We start from the raw sequence: 12,921 nt of genomic DNA on the forward strand, positions 1-12,921 counted from the left end.
GTCCTCACCATCAAACCCACAGTCTGAGTGCATACCATGTGGAGAGATTACTTTTGAGAAGCACCAAAATGCCTGCTTTATGATTGCACCAACTTTTGCTCTCATTTCATACAGTGTGAAAAGGTAGAACATAAAAACTGATCAATCTTTGGTGTACAGATTTTAATTATGAACATCTTAATTGAATCTCCATTAATTTGTATCTGTCCTCTCCATTTAACTCCAATGTTTAAAAACTCCTGGCATATATAAAATATGCATTGTAAAAATTTTCTGCAGACACTTGCAGATATAGCTGGAGGTAACTCTGGTGTAAAGTTTGCATTAACGTTTTTAATTAGAACAGACATATATTTTTCTATTTCACACTTTAATGATCAAATATAATTTTCCAAATTACTAATGGCCATTGCATTTTTCTAGACCATTTATAAGTTAAAATAAACTGTTCCATTAGTAGGAGAAGTAATGAAACTCTCTTTCCTACGGACATCAGTCCTTGCACACCAGCCCACATTTGCATATTTTGCCATACAATCATTGGAGCAGGCATTGTCTGCTTTGTCTAGTGCTGTACACCTGCAGAATACACAGTTTTTTATTTTTATTTGATTTTATTATTTTGTTTTATATTTGGCTACTGCTTCTTGGAATCGATTTGGACTAAACTTTTTCTGAATTTCCTTTACTGAGGGAATAATTACTATAATTTTCTTCTTACTAGAAGTAAATTTCTACTGGAAAACAAACAAGAAACAACACCTTAATACCCCTAAGACCTTGTCCACTTTCAAATTGGAGGAACACATCAAAGGGAGAGTGAGATGCTATAAATATTTATGATTTATATTTTAGGAAAGCTCGTTATAATATGATGTAGTCAACAGAAGAATCAAATCAAGAAGGCACCTACTTATGAAATGCAGATTTCATGTTAAAGGTTAACATTAAATTTAGGCTGAGAATTCAGAGAAGTCCTAATTTTATGGAGCTTATTGTCTATTTGCTGTCAGTGCAGTCAAAGAACACAGGCTTTTGTTTCAGATAGGAGCATCTAATCTGACTTTCTTGAGAGTACATTTTACAGACTTTAAGCCAAGAGAGAGATGAAGAGAAGGAGAAAGCACTGCCCTTTCCTTCTACTTTGGTGCACAAGGTAAGAGATATGAGAAAATTTCCACATACAGTCATGCTCCCATAGTGAACTGATCTACTTTCCTTATCACATTTGCCAGTGTTAATTCTTCTTATTGCTAAAAGACTGCTCCTTATTACTGCTCTGAATTTACCTAGCAAGATTAGCACACAGAGTATATGCAGTAAAAAGCCCACTCAGCTTTGTGTCATCTGTTGTTCTGGGTTTTTTTTTTTTTTGAGGGTTTGTTTGTTTGTTTATTTTAAATATCATTTACCTCTCAAGCTCTTCTCTTTTGGTCTTATGCAAGACATTTTGTATAACAAATCTGCGATGATTAAGCCCAAAAATGAGATCTGAATTTGGGAGCTGTAGTTGGCAAGTAGTTTGAGAGTAGATCTTAGAGTAAAGTTTTGGCCCTCTTTAAGCTGATAGGATTTGTCCCAGAGATATTTTCACAAGAAGGAATTTGTATAGCATGAGTAGAACAGCTGTGTGCTCTGACAATGTTGGAGTGCACATTACTCATCAGTGCTTTTTGGATCAGGGTGCTGGGACTGGACTGGGGTTAAGACTGCCTGTATGTTTTTAAATGGAAACTTAAAGATCTTTTTACTGCATGTAATAAATACAAAGGCTGCTTCTCTAAGTGGCAAATTAAGGTTTCTTCATTCTCCTTTCAAAACACTCCAAAAGGTGGGATGATAATTTAAAGTATTTGTTGTTCCATTTTTCCTACTGTTTAGTGAACACTAACTGAAATGTCACGAAAATTTCTTATTTTAAAAATACTAATTGTCTTCTTAGATGAGTATGTTTTTATGACTAAACTATATGATATAACTAATTATAGTATATATATATCTATATATATAGTGTATATATGTATATATGCTTGTTTCTATGACATTTGAGCCAAACTAGGCGTGTGTTTCACCTGAAGGAGTTACTTCTTTTTTTTTTTTTAATTCACAGTCCTACTTACTTGACTTGAAAATACAGGATTTAAAATGAAAACATTTTCCAAATGACAGTGGAGGTTTATTTTTTAATGGGTGTAATGGCTAATTTGCAGCAATTACATTATTTGCAAATAAAAATGCTAGCATTTCCTCTCTGATAATCTTTAGGAGTCTCCTAAAATAGTAGCTTGAGGGCTTGCTGTGTATTTTTGGATTGTTTCTTCTCTCCTTCCACTGGATGCAATCAAAAGAGAAATGCATCCTAGTTGCTTGTAGCAACCACAGAGAATTAGGGCTCTGCTATAAACCAACAGCTGGGAGAGCAGCTGTCACATCTGATGCCCAACAGCACCCACACACCGCACAGTGGTGTGGATGCAGTAGCACCTTTGGTCTCCTCGTGAGCTGTTTCTCCCTGAAGCTGTAACTCTTCTGGTAGTAACTCTCTTAGTTCAGATAACAGTTGAGGCTGCAGTTGTTGCAATTTAAAAGCAACAGTTGCTACATGTGAAGTAAACTGATAAGAAAAGTAAAGATTCAGAAGCCAGAAAGATGGAAGAATTGCTTTTACTTGAAGTCTTTGCATTGTGAAATAAGAATCGCAATTTTTTTGCAATTGGCTTCCAACAATTTCTAGACAATGTTATGTAGGTGGTTTCTATTTTTCCTGTAGATTCTTGTTTCTTGAAACAATGCAACAATTAATACCCATGTTGCTGGAGTGTTGATTTTTTGCTTAAGACAAAAAACATCCTCTTGCTCTGAAAGGTGTATGAACCACATTGTCACAAACATTTCTTTGTAAAGGAATCAATGTATTCTACTGTTTTGCAGTAAACAACTCTGATTTGGAAGATAAAAGCAATTGCTAACAAAAGTTCTTCATTTACATTCAGGCACAATTCCTCAAATTTGTGAAAGAAATAGTCTTTTATATGTGTTTTTCAAAACTGGGGGAAGAAAAGAAATCCCCCTCATGGATTTAGGAAGTGATCTTTTTAGTTTTGAATAATCAAATAATTTAAAATGGTGATAAATTCTCTTACCTCCCATTTGCTGATGCAATCTCTGATGACTCCTCAGATAGGAAGCTGAGATTCTGAAACTGCAAGTCGGCTGGAACATGAGACTCCTGCAGTCTCAAAGGATTCAACTGAGATTGGACACTTAGAGGTTGGGAGTAATAAGCTGCTTGAGCAGAAGAGATTCCAGATTCTGGAAGGAGATAAGAGATGGAAAGTGATTTTTCTTTAGATAGCACTCTTAAACAAGAATATACATGTTTATGCAAGGTCTGCTCTGAAAGTAATGTCTCCTGTTTTATTATGTTGGCCCATATGGTCAGAGGCAGATGTGATATGGCAGTAGAAATTAAACCTTCCCAACAATATTTGATTACATTTTTTTACTGTGTGGCAGATGGCCGCGGAGGGGCAGTCTGACAAAATGGTGTCTGACATGGAAGTGCATGTGAAGGAAAGATATGTAATTTTAATTCCTCCATATGATGTCACCCTTGACACTCATCAACGCTTGCTGAACACTGATGGTAACAGAACAGTGGATGTGAGCACAGTGAGGTGGTGGGCAGTGCGTTTCAGTAGTGGTGGCAGTGACAGTGGGTCACCTCTGCTAGTGCAGATTTTTACAAATGCAGCATGCAGGCTTAGGTTTTCGTGGTGAAAATGCAAAACTAGTTGTGCTGACTGTGTTGAAAAATAGTTTTTTGTAGCTGAAAATATATTTTATCAAATAGCATTATTGTGCTCTTAGTTGTAGTTTCCATGGAGGCATTCCTTCCACAGTGATCTCCATACTTTGTGAAGTACTGTATGTGATTAAGGTATAGCATTTGATAGAAGGTAAAGGTTTTGAAATTAAGTAATGGATGTTTTCTGCTTTGCTGTGTTGAAGTTGTTTTGATGTGATGGTGAATTTTGATAGCTTGTTTTTTTTTTTTCCTTTGCCAGAAGACTTGTAAGGGAAAGAAGGAGCTCTGATACAGTTGGTGATTGTCAGAAACTTCCATGGTTGACACAAACATTTCAAGTGTTTATTTTGAAATACAAAGTACCCCTAGTGCTCATTAATATTCTTCTTGAATCTTTTAAACAGCTTTTTTTTCCACCTTTAGAAACTAATAGCAATATAGTAAAACTGAAATAAGCTCTTGTATTTCAAGTGTTCTATCAGTTTACCATTGTTCTAATTGCCACCAGTGTTTGCAATTTATTAGACTGTCACTTCAGAGCTCCCTGTGAATTCCTGTGAATTGGGAAAAGTACTTAACTCCTTTTAATTTCAGGGAGAGTCTAAGACTCAGTTTCATCTGTGTTTCTAATTTAGTTGTAGACTTTTAAGATGCTGCTGTGATTTAATTAGTCTTCTCTATGCCGATCTCTTGAAAAGGTAGTTAAAAGTACTGCCTTAACTGAGAAAAGACTGCATTATCATATGAAGAAACAGAATTTCAACTTTCTAGATTGTTTCTTAATTCCTGTAATGTTTCTGCACTGAATTAGTTGTTGCAACTTCACATTGACTTAATTCAAGGATTATTGTATTTTTTATTTTTTCCAGGCGTACTTTCAATGTTTCAGTGGTAACTCCAAGCCAAATTACAAACCAAGTTATTATATGTCTTTTCTTTGAAGTCAATATGAATTCTGATATTCAACTTTGGAGTGGTTGTTTTCAGATAATGTGTGAAGAAAATTGCTGTACGGTCCAGACAATACAGCAGGTGCTTGGATCTTTTTATCTTTGCATTTTATATGGGCATAATAAAGCAAAACTGTGAAATCATTGTTATAAATCATATTTACTAACCTTTATTTTCACATCTTATTTTTGAGGTATACAAGATGCAAGAAATCTTTCTGAAATTAAATGTTAATTTATGAAATGAATTAGTGAATATACTGACTTTAAACTTCATTGGCATCTTTATTAGTTTTCTTTGCAATTCCTGATCAGTTTCTACTGATGTCATGAAGCAAAAATATACCTACCTAGAGGCAATTTAGTATATGTGAGCTCCCATAACTATAAAACTGATGAAAAAGTAGTTTACCAGCTAATGCAGCATTACCTACATGGTAATGGAATTCAACTTCTCTTGTATTTTGTTTTATTTTAAAATAATTAAGCAATTATTTTGTCACATATTTTGCAACCAATTAAAATATGCAAAGTAATTTTAATGTAAAGAATACTTGCATCTTAAGTATTGCAATATATTGTAAGATATTTGAGTGATCAATCCAATGTTGGGGAAAGACATTCCTTTTTGCAGTTGAAATAGATACGTAATCATTCAGTGGTTTGTTTCTTTATAGAACTGTGGAGTATCACCTTCAAATGTTTAATTCTTATGAGCTCTGTTCAAACTGATTAAAAGTTGAATCCTTAAATAAATGATACTTGCAGCCAACTTTTATCTATTCAAGAAGTTCTTAATAGAATAATAAATATTTGTAAAGCTTTTTATCTCAATAAATATTAACAGAAGTATTTCAGGCTATGTTTGAAGAATGAACTTTTAGAATTCTCTTGTAGTTTTATTTAGTATGATATTAGAGACCTGTAGTTTACAGCAGTATGTAATGGTTGCTGTACCAAATCATTGTAAGTGTATACTTCTACATGGACTCAAAGCAGTAGCATAGGACTGCTTTGATTGGAAAGCTACTGCAATGCACCTTAAAATCTGCAATGCTCTTAAAATCTGTTTATAAGCTCTCTTCCCAAACACACTTAGAGTTATTTAACTTGCTACTCTACACGGTAGTATTCTTCCCTGGCAAAGACTTCTGAGGTCTGTTGAGTTCTGAGGTCTTTCCTTGTGAGCTTATCATGTACTCACTGTCTTCATGAGTAAATGTTATAAGGGGTCTCATGCACAGACCAAGAAGAAGGCTATCATCACAGAAGAAATATATCATTACACCCACAAGTTTAAGCCTTGATCCTCCTCAGCCTTCAGTTCCCTTCTGTCACTGCAGACCAAGGGGCAACTGCCCAGGGAGCAGAGACAAGACCTGGACATGCTAGCCAGGATTAAACAGCCAAGATACTGAGACCAAGTGTCCAAGATCCTTCCACTAGGTATAGAATAGTGCTATTTTAGTGTGACTGGATAGATATGGATAGATAAATTCTGTGCTGCATCACAGGTTGATTAAGTATGTGGATGTAGTTGCTTCTTTATGTGCCAAACTAGCCAATCTAAGCATGTCAAGTGGAAGCAACTGAACGAAGGTGTGCGGAAAGAAAAAACCATTCAAATGGTAGCAATAAATATACAATTATAGCTGAGTTAATCCTCTTTTCTTGCCTGATAAGATGCAGAAATTCATATGTGGGGGTTATTAGCAGGAAAAATTTTCCCTGTACTTGAAGAATATTGCATTGGTTACTAAGAAGAAATGCAAGTTTGATTTAAAGGCTAGATTAAGATGTAGATATTCTAAATAAAACGATGGGATTCTATCCTTACCAGAGATAAGGCAGTGCTTTGGAGATGCTCAGGACTTTCTTCCTCGCTTACTTTGGTAGGGCAGGTTTTAGTCGAATTACAAGAAAAAAAGAAAACAACACGCTAAACAGGTACAATAAAATTCCCTATCAGTTTAATATTTTCACAACAACTGTAGGAGAAAGAAATTGATTAATGGCTAAAACTAGTTTAGATTCAATCTCTATATTTATTTGTAAGTAGCTAGAATCTTTATTAAATCTATCTTTTTTCACCAAGATATCCTTTGTAAACAACTCCTTTGACTTTTTGGCCTACTTACATTTGCAGTATGTAAAGCAGGCACCTCCATTTTTGCATTGATTTGAGGTGCCCTCCTGTTAGGAAACAACAAATTTTAGAAATTATTCTCTTCGTTCAAAGGTAACAAAAGCAAATGCATTCAAATTACTGAAATAATCATAAAGTTATTGTAGTACATCCGTTTAGGTGTGCCTGTAACAGCTTGAATATGTAGTTCTGGGTACTCACAGTATTGCAGCATTTTCCCAAACACATTTAACATTGACCTGCTCACTGGGTAGCCAAGTAGCAGAATAAATTTAAACATTATTGCATTTTTCATCCATTACCAGAGGAGCAGAGTACTCAAGACTCTATTTTTATGTATCACAGTGGAAAAAAAACATTGCTTCAGAGCACATTTAGCAATAAACTACTGAATCTGAAGCATACAGTAGACTTCCTAAAGTGATAATTTCATTCATAGTGCATGTTCATGAATCTTATTGCTTTTGCATTATCATTTCTGACTGCTTCTGAAATTAACATTGAGAACATGAATGAGGAAGGCAGTATAGGAATGTGCATCACAGATAAAATGAATAAAATAGTGCATTAGAAGTTTTATAAAGCAAATACTAGTAGGTATAGTATATAAAAAAAGTATTTTAAACTTGTTGCAGGAAAGTACTACCAACATAAAAGTAAGCTACTCTAAGTGGAGTTAGTATGATGTGAGATTTATGACTGCAGCACTGTTCTGGGAGACATTACTGGAACACATCCACTGTCTATCTTTTAAAATATCCATAACACAAAAAGATAAACTAGAAGTGCTGCAATTTCCTTTACTAGGAGCGTCTAACAATGTGACTAGTCTAGTATTGGGTTAAAGAACCTGATGATATCTCTATGGAGACAGAGTCTAGTTGATAAAGAAACATATGTTTTTCCATGGCTATTTTGAATTTGGTTTTTCCTTATTCAGTTCTCAGAATTGGCAAACTCTTTTACATATGTTGGACCACGTGGCATCTCCAGGATGTTTTTCAAGATGTTATTTGAATGAATGAACTTCAGACTTCTCTTGACTCCATAACATAAGAGAGACAGCTTATATACAACTCTCTCTCTAAGACACTGAAGGGATGTACATTTCTTGAGAACTTGATGTTGCATAGGGCAGAGTTTCATTTCCTCTCTATTTCAGCATGTCACAAGAGGGTTTGTTTTCAGACTTGTTAAACACTTATGTTAATGTAAACTTTTTTTTTTTTTTTTTTTTTTTGTCAGACTGAAAGCATCTGTTTGCTTAAGAGGAAATTAAATCTCTTTGGAAAGAAGATGCTACAACCCTAATATTTGTCAAATGAGCCAAGTTCCACTGTCCAAAAGCTTCTGTCACATGACAGCATGTGAGTGTTGAGAGCTGTGTTTCTACTGCCATCAAGATGATTGCAATTTTCACTAGGGGCTAAAGTTGTAAAGTTCACAGACTTGAGAGGCAGGCATGAGGAACAGAAGTAAAACATAAAGGATTTAGAGAACCACATGGACTAAAATAATTTGCATAACTTTTTGTATTTCTGATGAAGTGTATAAATTCATTAATAACAAGGGAAGGACTCTACAGAAAAAGAAAGATCCCGTAGATCTGACTTCAGGTCCTGGGTCCAATCTGAAGCCTTTTAGCAGGTTAGAACATCTATCATTTTATTTTCATTTCTAATATAAGGAACAAACAGCCATATAAAAATATACGTAAGCGACCTGGAAGACTTTCAGTAATTTTAAGAAATTACGACATTCCTTGTAGTTAATTCAGTTTTACCATTACAGCAGATAAAGTTTCAGTCAAAGATATCATACAAAGGTATCTTAGCACAATTTATTTTTACAACTGCAAGTTCTTTTGCCTCTTTATCTTAATATGTGAAGTAGAATTAATTAAGCATTGTTCTTAAAACAATTTAAGGGGAAGTAGTATCATCTATTAAACTTTACATCCTGGTATAATCAACATCTAATGCTGAACACCAAAACCTTTACTCTCCAAAGTATTATGTACTTGAACGAAAGCACAAAATCTGTTGCAAAATCTTGTTGTTCCTAGACTTTTTACAAGCATTAAGTCTACTTTTTCTCACTTTCAGTACTTCACTCTTAACAGTGAAAGGCCTTTCGGGAAAGGAAGCTGAAAACTTGGTATTTTTATGCGTGTAGGAAGGTAATCCTTAACCATATACATATATATACATACATACATATACATATATACCTAATACATCTGAAGTTAGGACTTGAAACATAGATGATAATGAGCTTCATGGTGTGCAACAGTGGCAGATAGCATCTCATTTTTCATTCATGTATAATAGATTTCTGACTGAGGCATCTACTAAACTCAGTAACTAGTATCTGATAGGCATGTCTGACTAAAAAGGCATAAATTATTGATGTGAAGATCAATTCTTGGTTAAGAAATCAGCTTTTACCATTTCTTTGGTTAACTTGTTTCAAGAGCTACCCATATTCTGATTTAAAATATAATTGCTTTTCAATTAGAATAATTTTAGTGCCTTCATCCAGGCTATGATACCACTGAATGCTTAGAGTAAAGAGGAAGTAAAGGATGGTATTTCTTGGAGACATCACTAGAAGAGATAGAATATTTGGATAGAAATGGGATATTCTGAGAGCTGTGTCTGCATATGTGCATCAAGTCTTTCCAGCAGAACAGTTCATCAAAACTTGACAATAGGCTCTGGCACTGAAGCTGTGTGCAAGTACATAATTGTGTTCTTTTCCTGAAGGGATATTCAACAATTTACTTTTGTAAACTGCTTCAAAGATACTAGTTTGGATATTTTATTTTTCTTCCCTTCTCTGTTTCAGCTTCCTTTATTCAGGTGGGTTTTTTTTGTTGTTGTTGTTTTTCTTTGTTTGTTTTTTTATCCTAGATATATTCTTTTTATTTGGACTAAGAAATATTTTGCCTCTGATTCTGAAAGTATATTGTATGTCCCTGTGTTTTAACTAGTGTTTAAAAAAAAAAAAAAAAACAAGCCAGATTCTCAGTGAGATCAAATGAAAACTGAAAATACTGGAACCATCTAACTTCCCAAAAAGCTTACATATGAAAGTCTGTCTCTGATGGCATGTTTCTTATTATTTTTAGTCTTTTTTACTGAGGTTTTCATTATTATCAGATTGATGTCTGTCTATCTTGTCAGATGCAGAATTCATGCAGAACCTCTGAAACAATGTATACATGAAAATATTATTGTCAGCTTGACTTTTCTAGTGTTGACTTAATGTCACTTCTTGCTGTGGTAACGCTTCCATGACAAAGGGACTAAATGGCACATTGAATATACCTATGCAACATAGTGCTATTTAAAAGGAAGTCATGAGTGTCATTTTAGGTGAAAAAAAAGGTAATGGTGTTAATATATGTTGGAGACAGGCTTGATTGAAAGTTCTGAGCAAGAAAGGTCTTTTTTCTTTTACTGATGCTGTGAGACTTATCTAGGAATGGTGTGTTGTAACATGAATCAGCAAAGAAAATGAGCTTTACTACAGTGCATGGATAGTTGAAAGTGTGCAACTGGATTTTATTTTTTTTTCTAACATGCACTTAGCATGTGCAGTGCTGATGTCAGAAAATTCTTACTAGTACTGAATCTCCTAGAGATTTGACAACTGAGCCTTCATTAATAAAACACAGGGGATATAAGATTATTTTTCATAAAAAATTTAAAACCTACTGCTTTACTTGGGAAACAGTCAAATATGCTGTATGACAAGGTGTTTTTATTTATAGAACTAGTATTCACTCTATATCCATATATAAAGATCTAGAAAAACAGATTATTTCTGAATTTCTACAATGTATACTTCATGTAAATCTAGACCTTTTCCCTATCGCATACAAATGCAGACATGTTTGTGTATGCTAAATTTATAGTCTGGAACAAGCTTCATTTGGATCTGTGTGATTTTATGGTTATAAATTTTTATCCTAATGTTGCATTAATTTGTGTATTACTAGTGGTTATGAGATAATTCTTCAGTGTTTTAAATAACAACCTGTAGTGTAGCTGTAAGAAAATAAGAGGAGTTAATGATCTCACAATTGTATTTATTTACAATAGCATTGATGAGGCTACATGTTATACTGGCTTATTATTTAGGCTAGCAAGCAGAACACTAAAATGTTATAGTGAAATAACGAGCCAGATTAATGCACAATTTTTCATGACTATTTTTTTTTCAGTAATGCCAAGTTGAATATGTGCACCTCCGGGATTTTTTTTTCTTCTTGTGGACCGAAAAGAATCTTTTAGTAAACTGAATTAGGTAGCCTTTCAAGATGATCCCAGCCTCATTTCTAAGAGTTTGAACATGCAGCCATGTTGGAGAAGTATCTGTAAATACTCACGTACAGCTTCTTTTGTTTCCTAGATAACTATGATCCAGAAAAGTTTATGGATGATGTATAAGTCGCCATTATATGTGATACAGTGAGGAAAAGTAATGAAATAAAATAAAATTAAAAAATAATGGTAGGGTAATGATTCTCTGTTAAAACTGAAACGTTGGTATTCACATTCACATTTCAGGTTGGATATTAGGAAGAATTTCTTGTCAGAAAGAGTGATGATGCATTGGATTGGGCTTCCCAGGAAGGTGGAGGAGTCATCGTCCTGGAGTTGTTTAAGGAGGTGGTACTTAGGGGCATGGTTTAGTGTGCAATGTTGGTAATAAAAGTCTGGTTGGACTAGATGATCTTAGAGATTTTTCCAACCTTTACTATTCTGTAATTCTATGATTTTTAATTTGATATTCAATTTTGTTGTGCATACTTGTGAGTATATGTATACATCCACAGCCTTTATATGAGTCCTTTATACTTTTAATGAGTCCTTTATACTTTTAATGAGTCCTTTATACTCAGTGTTTTAATCTAAGACAGGTTGCCAGCAGTATTTTTATAGGGCAGGTTCTACTACCTTGTACAGAACCCTCTCTTCTGCCAATAGCTGATTTCAGTTGGGCTTCCTGTGGAGAAATATATTGCTTACATCAAGATATGAATATTTATGTTCTGATGTTAGTTGCTTTTATTTGTTCCCAAATGATTTCAGCAGGCTTCTCAAAGAGCTCAAATGGTGACCCTTCCTTGGAAGTTCATTTTATGGCATCTGTTAATGTGTCTCAAGCTTCACAAACCTATCCCTTTGCTAGATCAAGTAGAGTCCTGTGCTAACCTGGTTGTTGGGCTGCCTCATTGGAAGCAGATCACACCTAGTTACTTTGGAGCATTCACCCGCCTGCATAGACAAGATATTTTGTAGATTTTAATACTTAAAGACTCTTGGCCAGCACACTGCAAGTTAAAACCAGCCCAGCTCTACAATAAAACTATTTCTGCAGCTGCTAGAAGAATTCTGAGTTTTAGATTTCTCTATTCTTCCACTGGGAGCTCTAAACTACTTATTGCCTTTTCAGTCACAGAATCATCATGGGGAGATTGGTTGTGTACACTGACTGAGAACTAAGTTTGAAATATTCTAGCATTAGAATATTCTATTCCAGTGGCTTTCTTCCATAGCTTCAAGTTATTAAAATCTAATATACCCAATATAGCAATATTGCTATTAACAACACTACAGCTTTGTTTTGAATAGTCATCTGTCAGTTATCCCATATCTTTGGGATGGGTGGTGATTCTTCTTCATTTCATCTGTGCATATTTGAGATTTTGCAATAAAAGTTTCTAGGAACTAAAATGGATTAGACTGTACCAGTTTGCCAGGCTTCAAAACAATCCGTTTGTGTTTATGGCAGCCAGTGGAAAAAAAGAGGTAAAGCATTTTATGGGTTACTTAATCTCCAGTTAAGAAATTGAAAATGCCATTATTACACATCCTGAGCATTTCAGTGTGGTGCTGAGAAATGGATCTGGAGAACTGATCACCTTTTGATATTTAGGGGTGGAAGTTGTGTCTAAGAGACTCGCTCATGTTCTTTCCTTAACAGATTTTTATTGCAAAGGAAAAAAT

At 34.4% G+C, this 12,921-nt stretch overlaps 1 long non-coding RNA gene across 1 annotated transcript; it reads left to right on the forward strand.

Annotated features, from left to right (window-relative positions):
- The first annotated feature begins 1,059 nt into the window (after positions 1-1,059).
- LOC128082403 (uncharacterized) lies at positions 1,060-9,045 on the forward strand. The gene is made up of 3 exons (XR_008207661.1): positions 1,060-1,156; positions 4,678-4,840; positions 8,150-9,045. It is a non-coding gene; the product is annotated as an uncharacterized LOC128082403 (long non-coding RNA).
- Positions 9,046-12,921: the final 3,876 nt, after the last annotated feature.

Source organism: Tympanuchus pallidicinctus, unplaced genomic scaffold, assembly GCF_026119805.1.
Source record: "Tympanuchus pallidicinctus isolate F22 unplaced genomic scaffold, pur_lepc_1.0 scaffold1, whole genome shotgun sequence".
Classification (NCBI taxonomy): Eukaryota; Metazoa; Chordata; class Aves; order Galliformes; family Phasianidae; genus Tympanuchus; species Tympanuchus pallidicinctus.